Source organism: Paroedura picta, chromosome 3 (genome assembly GCF_049243985.1).
Source record: "Paroedura picta isolate Pp20150507F chromosome 3, Ppicta_v3.0, whole genome shotgun sequence".
Classification (NCBI taxonomy): Eukaryota; Metazoa; Chordata; class Lepidosauria; order Squamata; family Gekkonidae; genus Paroedura; species Paroedura picta.
In genome coordinates this window covers 48,724,117-48,747,055 of record NC_135371.1, presented here as the reverse complement: position 1 = coordinate 48,747,055, position 22,939 = coordinate 48,724,117, and the positions used below count along the sequence as shown (strand labels likewise).

General features: G+C 42.2%; 1 long non-coding RNA gene and 1 pseudogene across 1 annotated transcript in view; one reads left to right on the top strand and one right to left on the bottom strand.

Moving 5' to 3' along the window:
- The window catches only part of LOC143831101 (uncharacterized), a 32,505-nt gene that overhangs the window by 1,421 nt on the left and 8,145 nt on the right, over window positions 1-22,939 (bottom strand). Inside the window, exons 3-4 of the long non-coding RNA XR_013228714.1 lie at window positions 2,259-2,334; window positions 960-2,039 (exon numbers count right to left, since the gene is read on the bottom strand). This is a non-coding gene — a long non-coding RNA (uncharacterized LOC143831101). The remainder of the gene's footprint in view (window positions 1-959; window positions 2,040-2,258; window positions 2,335-22,939) is intronic.
- Window positions 20,559-21,039, top strand: LOC143831100 (macrophage migration inhibitory factor pseudogene; annotated as a pseudogene).

The following is a 22,939-nucleotide window of genomic DNA, read 5'->3' as shown; positions in this document are numbered from 1 at the left end:
TCTGCTGAAGGCAAATACGTCATTACCTAGGTTTTAGCATTGAAAGGATTTCAATTGTGCCTGATATCTGTATGGAAACACTATCAAGGAGAAGTAAAACCTGGCATGGAGAGACCAAGTCACCATGTTTTCTCAGAACAGATGTGAAATTTTCAGTTCAACAATAACCGCTGCACTTTCTGGGTCAGCTCGCTCAGTCGCAATGTACTGGAGCACCTTGACTAGATATTTGCTACAAGCCTATGGATATCTAAAAATTCGCTGCATCCTTTTCATGACAATCTTGAATGGTGCTTTTAAATAGTTTTTCTTGGTGAAATAGGTGGAAATGAGGTCCCAGTCTTCTCCAGCTTTCACTACTTCCATGCCTTTTACTGAGAACAGCCACTATTTCAATATGCACAAGCTGTTCACAACGGATGAGGAGAAGATTTTGTTTGGACTTTGGCATGTAGATGTGACTATAAAATATTCCACCAAAAAGAAAAGAAAAGGCTTTGTGTATTTAAAGAAGTCCCGACAGAAAGGAAAATATCAAGGAAGGATATTGAATGTAGAGATACTGCAGGGAACACTGAAACTTGCTACTTCGTCTCCCCTTGTTCTGACACGTAGTTAAAGTTTTCCCTTTATGGTATTACAGGCACAGAACACCTTGTTAATGTCAGGCAGCACAATCGCCTTTGCTGTGGTTGGCAATGGGTTGCTTGTCTAGATTTCAATGTGTTCTTACTTCTTGTGGATAATGATTTTTTGGTGCAAAATCATGAATTAGGAGTTGGGGGACATTACTGGTTTATTACTTTTGTACACTTTGATAGCATAAAATCACTTCATTGTTGACAACACAGCTTGTTGGACTGTTGGCTTAAAAAAAAATTAGGGTTAGGGACTTCCAGAACCAAAAATGACTGGTTTGTTAAGAGCTGAATAACACCTACTGCAACATAAACACTCACTTTTCTCCAGTGCTTCAGTAAAAATACCTCAGCTGGTTGGAGGGTGACCAAGTCCAGTTCTTTCTTTCACACATGATTAATCATCTAGTTTTACAGGAGGTGGGCTTGATTCAGAACATTGCAGCTAAGGCACAGCTCTGTAATGGCTCAGAACAGAAATGCAAATAATATTGACAAGAACAATGATTTGGTGAATTACACAAATCCACCTCCCCAACACACATGCACACACACACACATACACACACACCAGGAAGCATAACCAATAGTGTTAATGCTCTGCTTATTCTTCACATAGTGCCCAAAGGACAATTCAATAACAAAATAAAGGAAATGAAAATATGTCTGTGTGCAATACTGGTGGTATGAGATACTATTGTGAGTACTATTTGGAAAATGCTATTTTGCATTATATTTCATCAGTTAGTCAAGCACTAGAATCATAAAGCTGGAAAGGATTGTTCTCATTCAGAAAGATAATCAAGGATTCCACCCCTTCCGTTAGAGCGCCTCAACTCGCACTCTTTTGAGGAAGGTGTGATTCTTGATTCTTGAGACACAGGAGGGTAAGTTCCTTGCCCTCCAAATATGGCAGTCTCGATTCTCATGGCATAACTGCTGTAGCTACATTATGTGCCCTTTCTACATTGTGCAGCAATGTGTTTCTCATTGCATTGTTGTCTGGGATGTTCCAGGGAGATAATGAAAATAGTTATGTATATCATTTCAGAAGGAGAGGAAGGAAACTGACCAAAATAAGTTACCTGAAAAAAAACTGCAATGTACATTGCTGTAACATTAGGACTTATTTTATGAGGCACTATCATTAAGCTAAATAATCCAATAAAAGGATTAGTACCAGACGTCATTACCTACTTATGTTATTTTCTGCTTCAAAGCACTTAAGTTCCAATGTTTACAGACGTGGTCCAAGATCCTCGCTGTATTACACCAAAAGGCTAACTCATCAGTCAGTGTACTTTGAAAAGTTAAGGCATGTGCAGTCCTATGCATACTTACTCAGAAGTAAGTCCCATGGAGCTCAATGGGAAGTCATTTGAGAAGTAATCGAAATTCATGCTGAATATAAGGAAAAAGACATGTACAATGTTTATAGAGATGAAATCTGCACACACTCCCACTACATGAAATGTTGTCTCCATCTACTCACACAAACAGAAAGATGTAATATGACGTGTGTGGGGGGGGGACTTGGTAGACAAAAAACAAAAGCAAAGATTCCCTTCCCCAGTTATTACCCTTTTACCCCCCAGAATGCTGGGTACTCATTTTACTGACCTTGAGCCGGCTGCCGGGATTGAACTCCCAGCCGCATGGGCAGAGCTTCAGACAGCATGGCGGCTGCCTTACCACCCTGTGACACAAGAGGAATGGATAGACATCACCATGTATGGTCATATCACCCAATAAATGTTTAACACATTTTTAAAATGCATTAAAATTAATTAACTCCCACTTCATTCAGGAAACCCTTCCAGGGCTGTCAAGAAACCCCAGGGTTTCACAAAACTGTAATTGAGAAAGCCTGCTATAGACTATAAAAGATATTATTCTCTCTCTCAAACATACATGTAACCAAGCAATGGAAATGGAGATTCTTTTTATCTGCTTTAGTTATGTAAAACATGACCAGAAGTAATTAACTCAAATTCAATCAATGACCATAAGAAACCTCCCCTTGTAGCTAGCTGCTGGGATGGAGGCTAGAATAAGTCTATGGGAAAAGTTAGTTATGACTAGCTTTCACAGGATGAAACCTACTTTTCCCCATCATCCATGTCTTTTACGTTATGAAGAGTAGGTTTTTATACTCTAATTATTCTCTTCTTTAAGGAATTTCAAAGTGGCTTACAACTACATTCCCTTCTTCACCCCACAGCAGGCATCTTGTGAGGCAGGTGAGGCTGAGAGAGTTCTGAGAGTGTGACTACCCCAAGGTCACCCAGAAGGCTTCTTGTGTAAGAATGAGGAATCAAACTTGATTCTCCAGATTATAGTCCACTGCTCTTAACCAGTACATAGCACTGAAATAATATGTGCGTTGTTATATTGGTTCTCATCTTTTAAATAATTTTCCACAAGTGAAAATTTTGCTTACAGTTAAATAAAACTACCATCTAAACCTTTCTTATAACCATGGTGTACCTCAGCTATAAAAGCAAATTTGCAAAACAGAGCCCTTCCACCAGGTTTATGGTTGAGGCTAGAGTGGCGAGGAAGATCTGATTGAGGTTCCCCTAGTGCTAGGCAATGTTAAGACCATCCATTAATTATGGCCCCCTCTTTCCACTCCCCTTACTAAATGTTTTATTGGAGGGATGGGAGATTGAGGACTACCGCCATGTTGTTGGGTTTGTTGTTGTATGTTTTTGTGTCCTTGGATTACTTTAATGGGATTTTATTGGGGTTTTTAGCATGGACAATTGTAAACTACCATGAGCCAGTCTCGGGAGTGGCGCGTAATAAATTTTAATAACAATAACAATAACAATAATAATAATAATAATAATAAAAATTCTCAGTATGCTGATGATATGTTGTAGCCAGATTATACAAGTGATTATACAACTCAAAGAAACTCATAAGAAAAATTATGACAAGAGCCATCACCTGAATGAAATTCAATCCCATTTTGAATTTGTTATCATCACAGAAGGAAAAATAGTACTCATCCATCTGCACATTTTTCTAGTTACTAAATCATCTCTCATCCACTTCTGGATTCCATATTCTTTCAGAGCGTATGGGTCCAGAAAAACTGGTTTTATATCTTCAACAACGTACACATAAGAAAAGAAGCATCTGAAGATTTTTAGTTCCTACAGTATTTGGATTACCTGTGAACATTGAATGAACAGACCCAATAGAACAGTTTTCATTTTCTAAGTGGGAGAACACTGGAGACTACCTCTTTTACTGTCTCTAGTTGTTTCTGGATTACAGTCTGTAAGGAGCAAAAAGCCTTTTCTGTTGACAGAGATGCCAACTTGAAGATGGGAAAACCATGGATAGAATTTTAGAAAGATTTATCTGTGGCTTGGAGTATGTGGAGCTGGGGAAGATATATCAATATTCTGAATAAACTTAAAATATGGTGTGAATAATTAGATGAGTCGGATGACTGATCTTTAAAAGAAGAAGAGTTGATTTTTATACCCTGCATTTCACTACTCAAAGAAGTCTACTCAAAGCGGCTTACAATTGTGTCTCCTTCCTCTCCCCACAACAGAAATACCATGAGGTAGGTGGGACTGAGAGAGCTCTGACAGGACTGTGACTAGCCCAGGGTGATCCAGCTGGCTGCAGGTGAAGCAGAAAATCAAACCCAGCTTAGAAGCTGTCACTCTTAACCACTACGCCAAACTGGCTCTTTAGGTGGGGCCTGAAGCGCTCTTGGAATGACAACTCCAGACTAAAAGATCAGCTCCCCTGGAGGAAGTGGCAGCTTCAGAGGGTGAACAGTAGGGCATCTATGGTGGACTGCACTTTTTAAAGCTTAGAAGTTCTGCACAAATATGTAAAGGACTGTGAAGGGTTAATTCCCCACTGAACCAGACAAGCTGACAAGCTGCTCCAAGATTGGTTAATGTGAGTTAAGCAGGAAGAGACTTCAAGACTTAATACCGAGTCTAGCCCTGATGCTGGTAGAGTTTGATAGAGAGCAGTTTAATGCAGATGCCAGTACTCTGGCATTGGCATGGAAGTATGGGCTGTTAGGCAAAGACTCCCATTTGGACCAAGAAAAGAGAACAGATCTTCAAGAGACAGAAGAATTTCCTTACCCAGTTAAAATGAGAACATAGCTCTGATAAATGGAGAGATCCTTCATCTGATGTGGTTAGAGACTGCCTTTTGAAACCTGAAGGGTCAGTAAAGCTCAAGAAGAGTACTGGGTACAGGATAGAGTATCCCAGCCTTCTGGAAACCAAAAGAATTGCTGAATTCCCTGTGAAAACCTTAAACTCTAAGGCCAATTCCACACAGGTGGAAAAAATCAGGAGGGTGGTTCATATGAACATGGGACTAATCTCCATGTCCACTTGATATCACCACCACCGGCACCCTCCCAGGCCTGTTGCACATTTGGCCCTCAGTCGTCCTGCACTAAGGGAATGTGGAGGAATCCTGGAGGGGGCAAAAAACGCCCCAGTCAGCTTTGTGACGCTTCATGGTGCCATAGGGTGACTGGGACTTTTAAAATTTTTTGCAGGAAGGTGGGATTGTATGAGAACGCAATCCCACCTTCCTGAACATACCCCCACCCAGCCTCCCCCCACACAGTGCAACCTGTTCACCATGGCTGCATCCCCTGGGGGGACACATTTCAGTGGCAGACCAGGCGCCCTGCTGAAATGTGTCCCCCGTGTGGAGAATGCAGCTCTGCAGCACCACATCAGCAGCACCCTGGAATGCCATTGGTGCAGAATCATCCTCAGTTGCTTAAAACTTAATGAACAGAAGCTTTGAATGTACTCAGAGTTCTTTATTGAGTTACCTCAGAAATTGTACCCCTGATTTCACCTGACCTTTCCTCCTCTTCTTCCTAAATTCTTCCCTCTTCATGGACTGCTTTAGACAGCAATTTCCCAACCCAGAAATGGCAACCCTATCATGAACAATTTTTTTGTGTGTGATCTGTGTTTTATATCTGGATCTGGGAAACACCCCTATGTTTACTCATGTATTTTTATTTATGTCTATTTATATATCATTTCAAGAGCCTCTTGTGGCGCAGGGTGGTAAGGCAGCAGAAATGCTGTCTGAAGCTGTCTGCCCATGAGGCTGGGAGTTCAATGCAAGCAGCTGGCTCAAGGTTGACTCAGCCTTCCATCCTTCCGAGGTCGGTAAAATGAGTACCCAACTTGCTGAGAGGTAAACGGTAATGACTGGGGAAGGCACTGGCAAACCACCCCATATTGAGTCTGTCATGAAAACGCTAGAGGGCGTCACCCCAAGGGTCAGACATGACCCGGTGCTTGCACAGGGGATTACCTTTTTAATATATCATTTCAGGTCCCTTTTCTGTACTTGGATTGGTTACATAACGTGTTTACCATAAAGAAAGTGCAAGAGTGGAGAGAGAACACAATAACTAAATATGCAATTAAAAATATTTACAGAAATTTATAATGCCATTTACCCAACAATCTTCTTCAAGTCATATAATTTCCAGAGTGTTAAATGTAACACTCCATTATTCCACCTTTCTCAAAAAAACCCCAATATGGATTAAAGGTGGAGATTACCTCAAACCAAATAGTTATTTCTGGTCCAGTTGAAGCAGCCTTTTATGTTATTACAGTTGGACCTTAGGTCTAGAAACTCAAAATCTGTGGGTCTTACAACAGTACCCACTTTTCTAAAATGGTTCCCCCAGAAACTCCAAAGTTTTTATGGAAACAGCATTTTAAAGATCTTTCATAGTTATCAAAACCCCAATTGATGAAATATTCATTTGCTGTCATGGTCAACTTGTCTCAAGCTCCCTCCTGCCCCACAAAAAGTAAAGGGACTCCTCTCTCATTTAAAAAAAACTTAATCAAAATTGAATGTAAATAACACTTTGCAATTATGAGTGTTTAAATTCCAAATTTTTCAGGCTAATCACTTTCAGAAACAAACAAGAGATTGAATTTATATCGCCTGCAGTTGTTATTGGAAAGGGACTGCCCGAGATTGCTAAATGAAGTCAGTCCCACTGCAATTATGACCACTCAAGCGTGCTTTCAACGTATCGTGCCAAATTAGGTAGATTTGAGCAATTTGACTTCCTGTAACAAATCTCCAGGGCACCTTTGAGAAAGTACAGACTGTTTACAAACACTCTCGGATTTCATGAGTAACTCTGGGCAAGAGCCCTTTCAGCAGCGCCCCGGCACACACCTGTCAAACCATGACAGCACAGCCTTTCCTATGCCACATGTGCTGGACTAGGACCTCCACTCGCCAGTGTTTTGTTATCTTTTACTTGCAATTTCTAAATGAAAAGGCCACCAAAGCTTTCATTATTTCGAGGGGGGTGGGGTGGGAACAATCAAAGGACAGCAATCCACAAAACAGAAATGTTGGTAGTTTGCAGTATTGTTGCATTTAATCATTAAATTAATTGCTGCTACCTTGACATTCCAGACGGCCCCAAAAGATAAAAGCAAATTACGTAGCATGATCCAGCCAAAGTTATGAATTTTAAAATCCCCATGGATTTCAGTAGAAGAGCAAAGTACATGCTTAAACCTTTCATGCTGGAAAACAAAGGAATTGGAAAGTTTTTAACTTGCCTGGGTTGTTTCCTTAGGCAATAATAACAATATCAATGTGGATTGGCCATTTATCTTGCAGGAAAATTTTCCCATGGGCCCTAGAGATCTGCTAGTGACCACGAAGAAGCAAAGCCAAGCCCTAGTGCCTTAAGGGGCACTTGACTCAGATCTTTCAGCAGCAGTGGCTAGTTGTCAGCAGTTCAGCAGCAGTTGTCAGCTCAACAATTCCTACTGCATTGCTACCAGTTTGTGAATTCATACCATCATTGCTACCTTACCCAACTTGGTTTGTTTCAGTCATATTCAGCCAAGTCTTTTCCTGAGCCTTATTCTCAAGACAGAAATGATACCATTAATATCAAGAACATAACTAACAAATAATGCCTGAGCATTTTAATGAAATTTGCAGCGATAACACAATTCTTACAGTCCATATTCTTGATTGGCCAAGCTAGGGGCCCCCCTCTGCCACTGATCAGAGTGGCAGCAGGAGAAAAAGAATTAAATATGGCCTTCAAGCAATTGGTGTAACATCACTGCTGGAGAAACCAGGAAGTGATGTCACACCTGTGTATGGCTGCATCCCTACATTAAAACATCTCTGTCCTCTCTGGGTTGGATTCTCACTTTCTTCATTTTATTGTCTGGCTAGTTGGGATGGAATGGAATTGACAGAGACAAGACATATAGGTGGAGAGAAGAAGGAAGGAAGGACGGATGGACAGATAGACGGACGGACTGCAACTAAGGAACAGTAAGGTAGAGGAGATGCCACTACCAAAAAAAGCTCTGTTTCTGGTGCCCGCCCAATCATACCTCTGCTGGTAGGGGCATAGAGAGCAAAAGATGAAGAGAAGATCTTAATTGGGGGGCTGGACAGTACAAGAGAAGGTTGTCCCTCAAGTAACTCCACTCCAAGCCATTTATTTTTTACTGGAATTTTTAAAAACCAGGCAGAAGACTTAGGCAATGCAGTTCTTATGTAAGAAGAAAGTGAACATGTTTGTTTTCTTGGACAGGGCATGCATATAAAGTGGATATTGTTACACATATTGGATGGATGCAGGAATTATGTTACTCCATCCTCTGATTAAAAAAGCAACATCACAAGACATTGTAAGTTGGAATAATGACCACCACAATCACTTTGAAGTTATGAGTCCTGCCAGCTTTCAGGTTCCCATATGAGAGTCCATGAGCAAACCAAGCTCAACCACAACACTGAATTTTTTAAAAGGTGGTAATTTCAGGCATGGGTCTCAATCCGTGAAAATTGTTGCTGTTTATAATTTTTATTATTATTATTCCTTTAGACCTTAAGGAGGCAACTGAAGTTGGTGTTATTCAGGATGCCATTTGATTAATCTTTAGTTCTTCTGCCTGCCGGCATTATTAAATTATTGATTTAAATGTGGTATTATGTATTGCATTAATTTTATTGAGGTTTTTGACTTTTATATGGTAAGCCACCTTGAGTTCTTGTAAGGTAGAAAGGCAGCTAATAAATGTGTTAAATAAAATAAACTATTTTGAGTTGGCATTATTTGGAATCTTTGGAAGATTCTTCAATAGTTGCGATATATTTTTGTATAAGCAGATAGATTGTCTTTCAGTGGGTACATGCACGCTGGGAGGTGCTACATGTTAGCAGTGCATTCCCAAAGCTGGTCATGATGATCTTTAATAAATCACTGTGCTTCATTTGTCTACAATGAGCCACATTGTTATAGCATACTAAAGATAAATTATTTCCAGGGTAAATTATTTCAACACAACTGTAGGATTCCTACCCCATATGCCTATGTAGACAGGTTTATCTTTTAAAAATAGAATGTATTATGTGAGATTTATTTGCACAATATTATTCATATTGAAACATCAGGAAATTACTTTGGAAGCCCTTCCTCAGATCCCAGATGTGTGCAGCCTGGGTATGGTTATTCAGTGGAGATAGAAACACATTCTGCACTTGTTCACAGGCCTTATCATTTATTATTACATCACATGTTCAAGGACAGAGGCCTGAAATTGAAAACATGTTCCAGGGCTTAGATAAAAGATTTTAGGACAAAACCCTAGTTCTAGTTAAGGACTGGCTGTCTTCCATAATCATTTACCTTACACAATAGCAAGCTGAATGCCCTTTCATGCATGATTTCCTTCTAAAAATATCTCATCTGAAATACCTTTGACCACTCTAAATAATTTTATCTTTTGCTTGCTGTGAGTTTTCTGGGCTGTATGGTCTGGTAGTTTAGATCCTGGTGTTTCACCAGTAACTGTGTCTGGCATCTTCAGAGGTAGGACACAACAAGATAGGAATCTCTCCATGCCAAAGTGTGGAGTGTGTGAACAACTGCTGAGCATTTTTTTACTTGTATTTGTTGGGAGGGGGGAAATGCATCATATTCATGTCTTATCTGGGAGTCTCCAGAGGATAGACTGGAACTAGGATTCACTTTTCTTGTGTCTCAGTGGAGTTCATTAGCAAGTCCAGTAGGAAGAGTTTTTCCTGCACCTGGGTAGAGTTCATTAGAAATTTTATTGTTCCTTATCCAATTCTAATTCAGTCCTATCTGATGGTCACCTATATCAGGCTACAAAAAGGACAGGGTGTCTCTAAATACACCTATAAAAGGTTATATTCATGAATTCCATTTGCTTTTAACCAATGGAATCCAAGACTTGGAGCCACAACAAAGAAGGGCAGATATATTCAGCCTAACAAAATCACAGAAGTCAGTATGACTTGTCGCATTCTGTATCACAATGCTGTACATCATGCCCCTTCATGTGGAAAAGTGCAAAGCTAATCAGAAATCTGTCACAGAACATTCCAAAGTGTAATCCTTCTATCACTGAAGGATTATTTGTGTAACCAGGAATGTGGGATATGTGAGAGGTCAAGGAATTCAAATTGGATGGGCTAGCAGCCACTCAGAGAACCTGCTATACATCTCTGGCATTCTACCAGTGCATTGCAGATATAGTAGTTGAGAGCCTTATTTTAACAAAATGGTAGGCTTGTGCAAAGTAAGTCCTGCCACATCATATTTAAAGGCTGAATAACACTGGAACCTGAATAATACTGGAATACTGGAACTCAGGTCTACAGTACTGATGAATAGTATGTCTGATGATAGGATTGCCAACTTCTAGAAGGCTGGATACCTCCCATTATTTCAACTGATCTCCAGACGACAAAGTTCAGACCCTATGGCATTGTGTGTATGTGTGTAAGTGCCATCAAGTCAGCTTGGTGTTGTGATTAAGAGCAGTGACCTCTAATATGGAGAACTGCATTTGATTCCCCGCTCCCCCACATGCAGCCATCTGGGTGATCTTGGGGCAGTCACAATTCTCTCAGAGCTCCCAACCTCATCTACCTCACAGGATATCAGTTGTGGGAAGAGTAAAGATAGGCAGCTGTAAGCTACTTTGAGATTCCTCCAGGTAGTAAAAAGTGGGGTACAAAAAACTACTCCTTCTTATGGTGACCCTATGAATTAACCTTCTCCAAAACATCCTATCATTAGCAGTCATTGTCAGGTCAGGCATTATACTCTGCTGCCATCTCTCCCCTTTCCAATTCCTTCCCTTCCCAGGCTCCACCCCTCCCCAAATCTCCAGGTATTTCCCAACCCAGAGCTGTCTATTGGGAGCATAGCCAGGTCTACAGAGTTCTATGGTATCAAGTGTTCAGGACTAACTGGAATACAGCAGGTTTTTATCAACAGCGACATGATGGTTCTCTGCATCCAGTGGAAATAACTTCCCTCTGAATCCCATCCAATAGTCAGAAATGGTGTATGTTTATTATTATTATTTATTAAATATACTGCCCCTTCCCACAAGCAGGCTGGGGGCAGTTTACAACACATCCCATATAAATTGTTTATTCAGTTAAAAAATATTAAAAACTTGTGGTGCTCCATTATTTGCCTCCTGATCTGTTTTGTGAACAATATGATATTTTAATCTAACTTGGTGGAGGGAATAACTCGAAGATGAATGCAGGGAGATCCATAGATTTTATTGGGTGCTAGTTTGTTCTGACCTCAACTGAAGGCCTAGTGGAAAAGTGCCATTTTGTAGGCCTTGCAGAACTTAGGAAGTTCTGTCAGGGCCTGGGTCTCAACTGACAGCTCATTCCACCAGGCTGGAATCACAGCCAAGAAGACCCTAGCCCTGGTTGAGGCACTCTGACCGGGAAGCACCAACATGTTACTATTAGAAGATATCAAAGTTCTTCTGGAGGCATACTGGGAAAGGCAGTCCCTTAGAGATGCAGGACCCAGACCTCACATCGCTTTGAAGGTTAGAACCAATACCTTGAACTTGATCCAGATTTCTACTGGCAACCAATGCAACTGTTGAAGGGTAGGTCATATATGAGCCTCCATGGTGTCCTAGTAAGGATCCAAGTGGCTACATTTTGTACCAGCTTCAGTTTCTGGATCAAGGTTAAGACTAGAGCCACATAGAGCAAGTCACAGTGATCTAATCTGGAGGTGACTATCACATGGAGAACTGTTGCTAGGATTTCTAGGGTCAGATAGTAGCTTAGCCTGGTGAAGATGAAAGAACACCTGGCATGCTACCTTGATGATCTGAGCCTCCATTATAAGGGAGACCTTGAAGATCACTCCCAAATTCTTGACGGTACACAAGTGGTGAAAAAAACTTACAGCAGATTTAAATTAACTAAAGAACAAAACAGACATAAACTAGATGTGGGCCTGAATATCATTCAAAGAAATCTGTGCTCATTATATTTCTACAATAATTTCTGCCTCTAAATGCCAGCAGAATAGTAATAAAAGTCCTAATAAAGAACACATATAGAACTTATTAAAAGTTTAGAACTTTCATAATGTTTTAGTGGAATTCTATATTTTGCCAGCCACCAGAAATATCTTCAGTAATAAAAAGGCAAGCTGAAAACATTTTCCCATGGATTAATGAACTAATTTATGGATTACACTTGTGGCTGTTGCTGGAGATGCTGGTTTTGGTCATTATAATATATTCTGATAGTCCCTATAGCCAGGAGTAAAGGAACTCCAGAAACTACAAAGTGTTCAAAGCTTTTGATTACACACAGGTCCTTGAAGCCTCCAATCAACTGCTTTCTTGTACGCATGAACTCAATTGTGAAGGAGCACCCAAATGACAGAAGGCCAACTCCAGACTTGCAAGAAAGGCTGCGCAAGCAATTCTTTCAAGATGTCTGTAATCAACTAGCTGCAGACATTGAGTCAACCTCTCGCAGCTATTGCTCTGCAGGTTTCAGCCTGCTGTGTTTCTTCAGGAACCATTACACCCAATCGTAATACTTTGGAACTGAGAACTCCAGAGAGAGAGAGAGAGAGAGAGAGAACCAAATTTGCCATATGTAACAGTATAGCTGCAAAAAAGAAGAAGAAGAAGCAGCAGCCCTGGTTTATTCAGTCTCTTTAGAATCTCTGCCCTCACCCAAATTCTGAGAGTGCTGTGGTACTGAGGATTTAACAGCCAGACCATTAGCACTTTAGAGGCCACACAGACATTCTTCCCATATGCAATTCATCCATCATTGGCTTCACATTCACAAGCTGCCTGTCCTGGTGGCAGGCTGATGTAGCTGGAGGCTCCAGGTGCTCTGACCTCGTGCACCAAAGCTTCAAGCCACAGTTTACACAAACAGGCAAAAGATTTTATCCCCTTCCAAGTGGTGTAATGCTGAAAACCTGCAAGCAGTTTTCTACTCCTCTAGGCTGTTTGAAATACACATGTGGATGCACCTTAATTTTCGCAAATAATATAGCATCCTAATCCATTCATTATACAATTAGCTCAAGTTTGTATATTTGCTGCTCTTCCTGTTTTCTAGAGGATGCTCTACATTTTTTTTCATTGAGGGCATTTCTTTTAGAACTCCTACCAATAGAAAATGCAGGTTCTGCTATATGTGTTTACCATATTCAAGAGTTTTCATGTTATATTTAAAAGATGCTATCTCAAAATGCAGATGATCACCCCATAAAAAGCATGTCCAAAGCTCCCAAAAAATAGTCTGAATGGACGTAGTACTCTTGTCTTCCAAAAGCTAAGTAATTATGGTTACTGTTTGAATTGAATGGGACACCTCTTGAAAACCCCTGAATCCCGCCCCATACAAACTTCCAAGTTCCATGACAACAGAAAGGTGAGATAGAAACGTAAGAAAATAGGATGTTTCTCAAAGGTATTTGTAAGCTGCTTTGGGATTCTTTGAGTAGTGAAAAATGGGTATAAAACAGCAGCTCTCTGCTCTATAAGCACTTCCAGCAGGCTTTCACAACCAGGGTTTCGTGAAGCCCTCGGGTTTTTTGAGAGCTCTGGAAGGGTTTCGCAAATGGGTGGAAGTTAATTGTACAAATACATTTTAAAAAATTTGATAAACATATATTGTGATATAACCATTTATTCATTCATTCATTCATTCATTTGATTTTTACCCTGCCACTCTCAGGCAAGCTGGCTCATGTTGACCTGCCCCTCCTCCTAAAGCGGTCAATGAGAGGGTGGGAAGGGGACGGGCCCCAGGTGGGCATGTACACAGCTATGCTTCCCAACCATATTCTGCACAATCGCACCACTTCTGGGGTTGCTTGAAGCCTGAAGAATATTTCTAGGGTTTCTCAAGGGTAAAAGAGTTGAAAAGGGATGATTTAGAGTGATATACCACCACCACCACTCCATGTCCAGGTATGCTGGACCACACACTTCACCACCATGTCTGCCGTTTTGCACACACAATGGGGAGAAGAGTGAGGAGGGAGGGCAATGACAACAGAAAATGTCATGGGGACAGGTACTTCCTGTCTCCAAACATTGCTGCTGGTGCTGTGGTCAGGGCACATTTTCAGACCCCCACATCGACTCAGGTAATAGCCTCTGTAGTTATCCTGCAGGGCAAGTGCTGCAGATGTTTTGAAAGGTATTGAACAGTCGATGTAGAAAGATCACTTACAAAACAAACAAGATAGTCATTTATTTTATGCTCAGGAGTCCAGTGGCACCTTTATGGCCAGCCAGTTTTATTCAGGGTATAAACATGTATCTGAGGAAGAGTGCATTCACACAAAAGCTCATCCGAACCATAAGCCTTATATATAAAAGAAAAAGGGCCATTTAGGTGGCCCTGTCCGGGCCTGGACACCATCCCTGTCTGGGTGGTGTCTGGGTCAGCAGGCCAATCTGGATGTGCCGAGCAAAGCTGGGTGCGTCCAAATTGGGCTGGCCCCTGGAGTGCCCGCCTTCAGGAGCTGACTGAGAGCTGCTCATCCAGCCTTGTGGCCAGAAAGCTCCTGGCTGCTGAGGCGGGTGGTTCGCCAGCTCCCACCATAGCACCGCGCTTGGGCTGACAGCCAACTTGCCACCCTGGCAGGCCGTGGACTCCCAAGGTGAGCCTGCTCTCGGCCTGCCCTTTCCACCACTGCTTCCTGCCAAAATTGCTCACCCCACATTGCGCGTGCGGCCGAACCCCTTCCCTGACCAGGCCGCCCGGGGACCACTGCTAGCCCTCCCTCCTCGACCCCTACGCCTTCTATCGCTCCATCACTGCCCCCTTACCCCTTCCACAGAGAGGCCAAACCACCCAGTGAGCCCGGCCTCTGGGAGGGAGTTTTCCCTCCCTCCTCACCTCCCACGCCTTCCATCACACCACTACTGCGGGCCGCGGGAAAGCCGCGCATCACTGCGGGGAAGGCTCACCATAGAGTTCACCCAGTGCCTCCCAGAGCCTCTGTTTTTTAAATTTCTTGTTGGCTGTACAACACAAATCCGATTTCACTGTTTTTTTAACGTCTCATCCTGTTGTTTGTGTCATCACTCTGTCATCCACCTCAAGTCCCTATGAGGACAGTGGACTATGAATAACAGAAATAAATATAAGCCAGCATTACCCTGAATACAGCTTCTAAATTCAAACAACATACTTGAAAATGATCATTTCTCACAGATATACCCAGCTGGATGTGTGATTTTCTGTCACATATGTTGGTCTGCACATGCACAGAAACTAGATACAACAGAGTCTTTGCAGTTTTAAGAGATGAAAACAAAGCAGGTTATTTTCCCCTTAAGACAGGCAGTGGCATCTATTTTGCATGTTATTTCATCCTTTCATGTCAGCTTCAGTAGTTATTATATTAACAGTATATTTATGATTTTATCTAAAGAACTGCCTTTGGTCTGTTTGCTCTTGTTGAAAGCAACATTAATTCTCCAAGTCCATAAAGAGTCTCTTAATCAGAAGTCAGCAGCAAGAACTTATTTATATCCAGTTTGTTCCTTAAATGGAAAACAATATTGTTGCATTTGTGTAATGCTTTATAACTCTTGTCAGCTGGTGTGCCTTGTGGTTGAAGAGCATAAACCAATTGTTGAAAAATAAGGGCCAAATTTGTATATATTTCTTAATACACATTTCTTCAGAAAAGTTTGAAATTGTTTGATTTGTAAGGCTTACTGAAGAAAGCAAGGCTATGATACGACATCTGGTTTTCAAATTGTTCCTGAATTTTCACTTTGTTTGGAGGCAATCTAATTGAGACATAAGGACACCAGGTGACTTAAGGTCACATATTGGGAATGTCATGCAGCTGTTATTTAACCCTAAGAAATGCATTTGGTCTAATCATTACTGGCCAGTTTTGATTTCCTTTATGACACCAAAATGTAATTACTTGCATAAGCAATATCAGGGGAGCCAGTCAATTTAATCATTGGAATAATCACTTAACCTATTCTTAAACCTATTACACCAGGCTTGTTTTGAAGTTTTTCTACTCTTTTGCACAATAATGTTTGGGGATATGGAGGGAAGCATGTTTATGTTGAAAACCCATACTCTGAATGCTCAAAAGATAGTGAGTTTGCTTTGGAAACAACTCATTATTCTTAGTAAAATCCGTGCTTGTAGCTACCACATTTTTTCCATGGATACAAGGATTCCCTCCTACAGGGTACAAATCTCCCCCAATAGTTGAAAATGCTCCTCAAACACTCTTCCTGGGTTCACTATCATGCTCACTACATGGAAGTCCCTGTGCTTGAAGAAAACTTCAGTGCAAAACCACTGCATTTTACTACTTCCAAGTATGTGGTACATCTCCCAGGTATTGTAACTGTCGTGTGGACAGTTTTATTTTGTGTTGTAAGTTATAGAGTTCTGATCATGTTTTCACTTAACTTCCTTAAATATTTAAGTATATGCACACTTAGGGCGTCCATTTAAGTAAAACCACTATTTGGAGTATACCTGAAATGAATCAGAACACTCCCACTGAGCATGCAGCTCCAGAAGTGACAAACATAGAATGGTGAGGATCAAGAGGCCACCTGCTTAACCAGCCAGATCAGGTAAATCAACCCTGACAATGGGGTGACAGATATTGCAGTCATATCACCCTCACATAGTAGGACAAATGGTAATTTCCCCGGTGTGTTGTAGATGTCAAGAGTAGCAGACCCTACCCAGCTCTTCTTCCTGATAGACGACCACACTGATTCTCCCCCATTAGCATTTACTAGCTGCCTGGAAGCAGTGATGAGGTGGCTCAAGCAGAGTTATCTTAAGCTTAACCCTTCAAAAACGGAGGTCCTGTGGCTGGGCAGGAAGGGTCTAAGCATGGAAGAATGCCTACCCAACCTGGATGGAGAACAGCTATCAGTGGCTTACTCTGCTAGGAACCTGGGTATGATTCTCGATGCCTCCCTCTCAATGGAGGCTTAGGTCATGACAGTAGCATGGCTGGCATTTTATCACCTTCACCAAGCCAAATTACTATCGCCCTACTTGATCCTGGAACACCTAGCTACAGTGATCCACACAACAGTCACCTCTAGACTAAATTTCTGCAACTCGCTACACATAGGCCTGCCCTTAACCTTGATCCAGAAACTACAGCTGGTCCAGAATGCAGGGGCCAGGGTATTCACAGCAACACTATGGAGGTCCCACATTCAGCCCATTCTCCAACAGCTGTGGTAGCTTCCAGTCGAATTCTGAATCATGCTTAATGTTCTGGTAATCAGCTTTAAAGCCATATGCAGTCTGGGCCCAGTGTACCAGCTTTCTGCCTATACCCCTCAAAGAGCCTTGTGCTCTGCTACCTCCAACTTCCTGGTGATCCCTGGCCCCAAGGAAGCTTCCTTGCCATCAACCAGGGCCAGAGTTTTCTCCATCCTGCCCCCCACCTGATAGAATGAACTCCCAGAGGAGATCAGAGCCCATCAGAACTTGAACAGCTCTGAAGGGCATGCAAATGGAAGCTCCTCCACTAGGCACTTGGCTGAGGTCAACCTGAACCTGAACCAACCACCTCCCATTGGCTCCTGAGCCTCCTTCCTATGGAATCCACCACCGATTCATCCAACCCATGGGGCCATCAGTATGCTGTAGTTGATTTAATGTTTTCACCACTGATCTGGTATTCTATTGTAGTGTTCTATTTGTTATCACTGTATTGATATTGTTTACAGCTACTGAATTATCTGTATTGTTCCCTGGTTTATATAAACCACTCTGATCCTCATGGGATGGTAGTATATGAATATAATAAATAAAGTCTCAGTTGTTCCTGTCAGCTTGCCCTAGGTTTACTCTTATAGAAAATAATAATAATTTAAACTTTAAAGAGACCAGGAACTGCCAAATAGCTGTTCCAGTACCTGAAAAACCAATCCTGAAAAAAAGCCCTAAATCGAAATCCCAAACAGGTAAGGGAGCAACCCCCCCCCCAAAAAAAAAATTATCAGAAAAAAACAGGTGCTCTACTAATAATCCAGATCCAAAACAATACCTTAGGTGCATCGACTATGCTCCTGTATGCCTTCTACCTAAGCTGCCTAATACAACCTTAGGGTTTTTTTACTGAGTAGGATATGCTTGAGAATTCAAGAATCCCATCATTTAAATATGATTTTGGAAACTTATCATTAATTTTATTTTATTTTTATTTATTTATTCACATTTATATACCACTCTCTCTGAAGAGCCTCTTATGGCGCAGAGTGGTAAGGCAGCCGTCTGAAAACTTTGCCCATGAGGCTGGGAGTTCAATCCCAGCAGCCGGCTCAAGGTTGACTCAGCCTTCCATCCTTCCGAGGTCGGCAAAATGAGTACCCAGCTTGCTGGGGGGTAAACGGTAATGACTGGGGAAGGCACTGGCAAACCACCCCGTATTGAGTCTGCCATGAAAACGCTAGAGGGCGTCACCCCAAGGGTCAGACATGACTCGGTGCTTTGCACAGGGGATACCTTTACCTTTACCTTTACCTTTACCTCTCTGAAAGCTCAGGGAGGTTAAGGTTACGTATGAAACCTGTATGCACCAATTTGTGTAACAGAACACCCATCTTGCAGAATTTAGAGGAGGAAATGAGGAGATGAAGATCAGCAATATTTATTTTGGACATGATTATCCCACCCATGCCAGGATGACTACTATGATTTTTCACATAAGTATCATAAACTAGAAAATTAGCAAATAGAACTTAATAGAACCAACCCAGCCAATATATCGTTATCCATTGTTATCCTATATATTTGTGAAACCAGCCAGTGGGTGGAGCGAGTCTGGCTGCCCGAGTTGGAATAGGGCCAATTAGGGTGCGGCTTGCAAAGCTAGTTAAAAATATAAACCAAAAAAAATTAATTTACTAAAATAGTTGTAAGATTATCGTATGCGTAATATAAGAACAAACCCTAAAGGTTGGATGTCTGTATAGTATGAGTAATAAAATAATATAAATATATAATAAATATATGTAAAAATTAATTGTGCGCAACTTATAAAATTACAAAATTAAAAACATACACAAAGCCCATAGGCTATTCTTAGAAAAACAAAATATGCACTATACAAAAGTTAATCTTTAGGGTTCTATTTTTCAGGTAGGTCTTTCTGTTCTTGCCTTTTCAAGTTTTTTTCCCCTTTATGGTTTTCTTTCATATCTTTAACCGCTCCTCGCGGAGCGGATAAAATAAAAAAAGTAAGGGCTCGGTCGGAGGGCCCTGTCCGGGATGAGGAAGGGTGCCGATAGGCCCCTTCCCCCAGACTGACAACCGGAGGGCCCAATCAGCAGGCGCTTCGCGCATGCCGATTGGGCCCTCCAGTTGTCAGTCTGCCAATTGGTCCCTTGCCGGTGGACTGACCAATCGGGAGGTGGGGGGCTGGCCAATCAGGATGCACAGAGCATATATTGATTGGCCGTGGGGCTGGACAGGCCCTGGACAGCACCTGGACAAGACCCAGACAGGCTCCACCCAGGAGGCCTTTCCCCTAATATATATATAGCAAAGTGTTAAAGATGTATGTTTGTGTGTATGTATGTATGGATTTATGGATTTTTATACCACACCCTGATGAATACTCACCTCACTGCAGTTTACAACAACTTAGTAATAACAATAAATAATCATGGGAATAAAACATTAAAAACAATAATTACATTTCTAATCTCTATTTAAACCACTAACCCCATGGGGAGCAAGAGAAAAGAGTGGTCAGAGAAGGGGGAAATGGTGTGGGAAAGAATGCATGGGGACCTGGATAATACGTTTAATCAGTTTTTCCCACTGGCCTCAACCATACGCTTGACAGATAAGCTCTGTCTTGCAGACCCTGTGGAACCCATAGAGTTCTGACAGTGCCTTGATTTCTTCTGGGAACTGGATCAAAAAGGCCCTGACTGTGGTCAAGGCCAAACGTATTTCTTACGTTACGAAGTTTAGCTTGGAGGCAACCCTTCCAAGTGCTAACCATAGCCAACGCTACTTAGCTACCAAGATCTGACAGGATCTGGCCTGCCTGCCATATCCAAACAAGGACTTGGGGGAGGCATCTTATTTCCCTCTTCCTCTTTCCTCTTTCAGTTTCCTGAAAGTCCTCATAGCTTCTCCCCCTTTCCCTCTTCCTTCTCTTCTCCAGGTAGGGTTTGAGGTCTCCCGATCCCAGCAGATCACCCAGCAACAGAGGTTAGTTTCCCCATTAGTTTATTTATATTGAATAATGGGTTCAATAAGGTAATTCATGTGGCAAAACATCAGCTCTTTATTAGATTGCACTCAACAGAACTAACTCACCAGCCCACAATGCGATCGTATATACAGTGTAGGGTTTCTGCCAAAGCCTGTGATTGGCCCAGTGCAAGTTTCCCATTGTTCAAACTGATTGGACCATTTAAACAATCCAGTAGCAGGACAGATCTTGTGCACTGACCAATATCAAGAGTCCCTGATGTCTGAGTGGGTGTTGCTGAGTGGGTGTTGCTGCGCGCTGCCGCCAAGATGCTGATGCTCGTGATTAACACCAACGTGAGCCACCAGGCTGTCTTTGAGAGCCTGCCCGGGGAGTTGACCCAGCAGCTGGCCAAGGCAACGGGCAAGCCCGCCCAGTATATTGCGATCTACATCGTGACTGACCAGCTAATGACCTTTTGGGGCTCAGCCGAGCCCTGTGCCCTGTGTAGCCTACACAGTATCGGCAAGATTGGCGGGCCACAGAACAAGGCTTACTCGAAGTTAGTGTGTGAGCTGCTTATTAAAACCCTGCAGATACCTGCCGACAGGGTCTACATCAACTATTATGATATGAATGCCAGTAACGTGGGCTGAAATGGCTCCACCTTTGCATAAGGCTTTTTGTCCTTAAGGGCCTGTTGCATCCTTCATGTACCTCAGACACCACAGTCAAGCCCACCTCCCTAATGCAATCTCCTTGCTGGTCTCTTGTGTGCTTCATAGTTGTAACATTTCTCTATACCAATGCAAAAAACAAAACAAAACAATAAAAACATAGAAGGAAAAAAAAAAAGAGTCCCTGATGTCTGAATTGCAGTTCCTATTCTGCGGTTCTGCTAACCCACATAGAAGAAGAAGAGTTGGTTCTTATATGCCGCTTTTCTCTACCCGAAGGAGGCTCAGATCGACTTACAGTCGCCTTCCCTTTCCTCTCCCCACAACAGGCACACTGTGAGGTGCATGAGGCAAAGAGAGCCCTGATATCACTGCCCAGTCAGAACAGTTTTATCAGTGTCATGGCAAGCCCAAGGTCACCCAGCTGGCTACATGTGGGGGAGCACAGAATCAAACCCGGCATGCCAGATTAGAAGTCCGCACTTCTAACCAATACACCAAACTGTTACAATAGCACAATTTATATCCCACTTTTCTTCATAGTGAGGACCAAAGCAGCTTCATTTGTTCCTCTTTCTTCCTGTTTATCTTCACAGCAACACTGTGAGGTAGATTAGGATAAAACTATATTATTGGCCAAATCACCAAGTAAGCTTCTTAGCAAGATAAAGATTCAAACCTGGGTCCTCCAGACATTACTCTGAAGTACTAACTGGTACACCACACTGGCTTTTGTAGGCTATCTGCTGTTGAACAGTAGCAAGCAGTTAGGCTAAGTTAGTCATGCAAATCAGGTGGTATCAAGTTGTTGCAGCCAGCCTAGGGTTGCCAGCCTCCCAGAATTACAACTGATCTCCAGAAAACAGGGATCTGTCCCACTCGAGAAAATTATTGTTGTTGTTATTTATTTATTTATTTATTTATTTATTACTTGCCTCTCCCCATAGGCTCAAGGTGAGTTACAATGTTTAAAAAAAAAAAGAGTAAAAATCTCCATCCCCAATAAAATACAATACGAAGCTGTGGCGGCAAAAACAGTAACTAAATACAACCCATCCAAAACAGTACTGGAGGGGAGGGAGGAAGAGGGTGCTGTTGGCACTTGCTACTGCTACTCTGCTCTCATAAGGGGGCCCTAATTTCCCTTGCTGCCTGGCCTCAACCAACAACCTGGTGAAAGAGCTCCGTTTTATAGGCCCTGCGGAATGATGAAAGCTCCCACAGGGCCCGCAACTCCTCTGGGAGCCCATTCCACCAGGTTGGGTCCAGGACCAAAAAGGCCCTGGCCCTGGCCCTGGTCGAGGTCAGATGCCCCTTCCTGGGGCTGGGAATGACCAATAAATTAGCGCCTGTAGATTCGTAATATCCTGCGGGGGACATAGGGTGACAGGTGGTCCCTCAGATATGCTGAGTCCAGACTGCGTAAGGCCAGACTGCGTAAGGTGGCTGATTTGGAGGCTAGACTCTGGCACTTTATCAGGCTGAGGCCTCTTGTCTCCCCCAACCCCACCCTCTCTAAATCCTACCCCTAATCTCTAGGAATTTCCAACCTAGAGCTGTCAACCCTAGCAAGTGCTCACGCCAAGGAGTCTTCCCTCAAAGGCCAAAACAGCCCATGAAAGGACCCTGTCCCCTGCCTATGCCTTTTACTAACATAAACTCTGTTTCAAAAGTTGTGGTTGCCTAGCAACAGCAACTCCAGAAATCCATTTGTTATAACCAAAGGTGTTCCTTTTTTCATTTTGCAGTTTTTCAACCTTGCTGATGTATATTTAAAATACATTTCACATTTTCTTGCAAACATAGGATGCCATTGGGGTTGTAGAATGGTCTTCTTGTCCATTCACAGCTCCAATCACCAGATTTAAGTATCTGCTGATTTGGCTACACAGATTAAAATCTCTGTGCAATTACCAGATTTTACAGGTTTTGTGGAAAATCAGTATAGAGTGACCTGGTATTCTGTTTTAGATTGTTCTACAGTAAAGTAATGAAGGCCAATTTCTTGTAGTCTTCAACCAGACTTCTCAAGG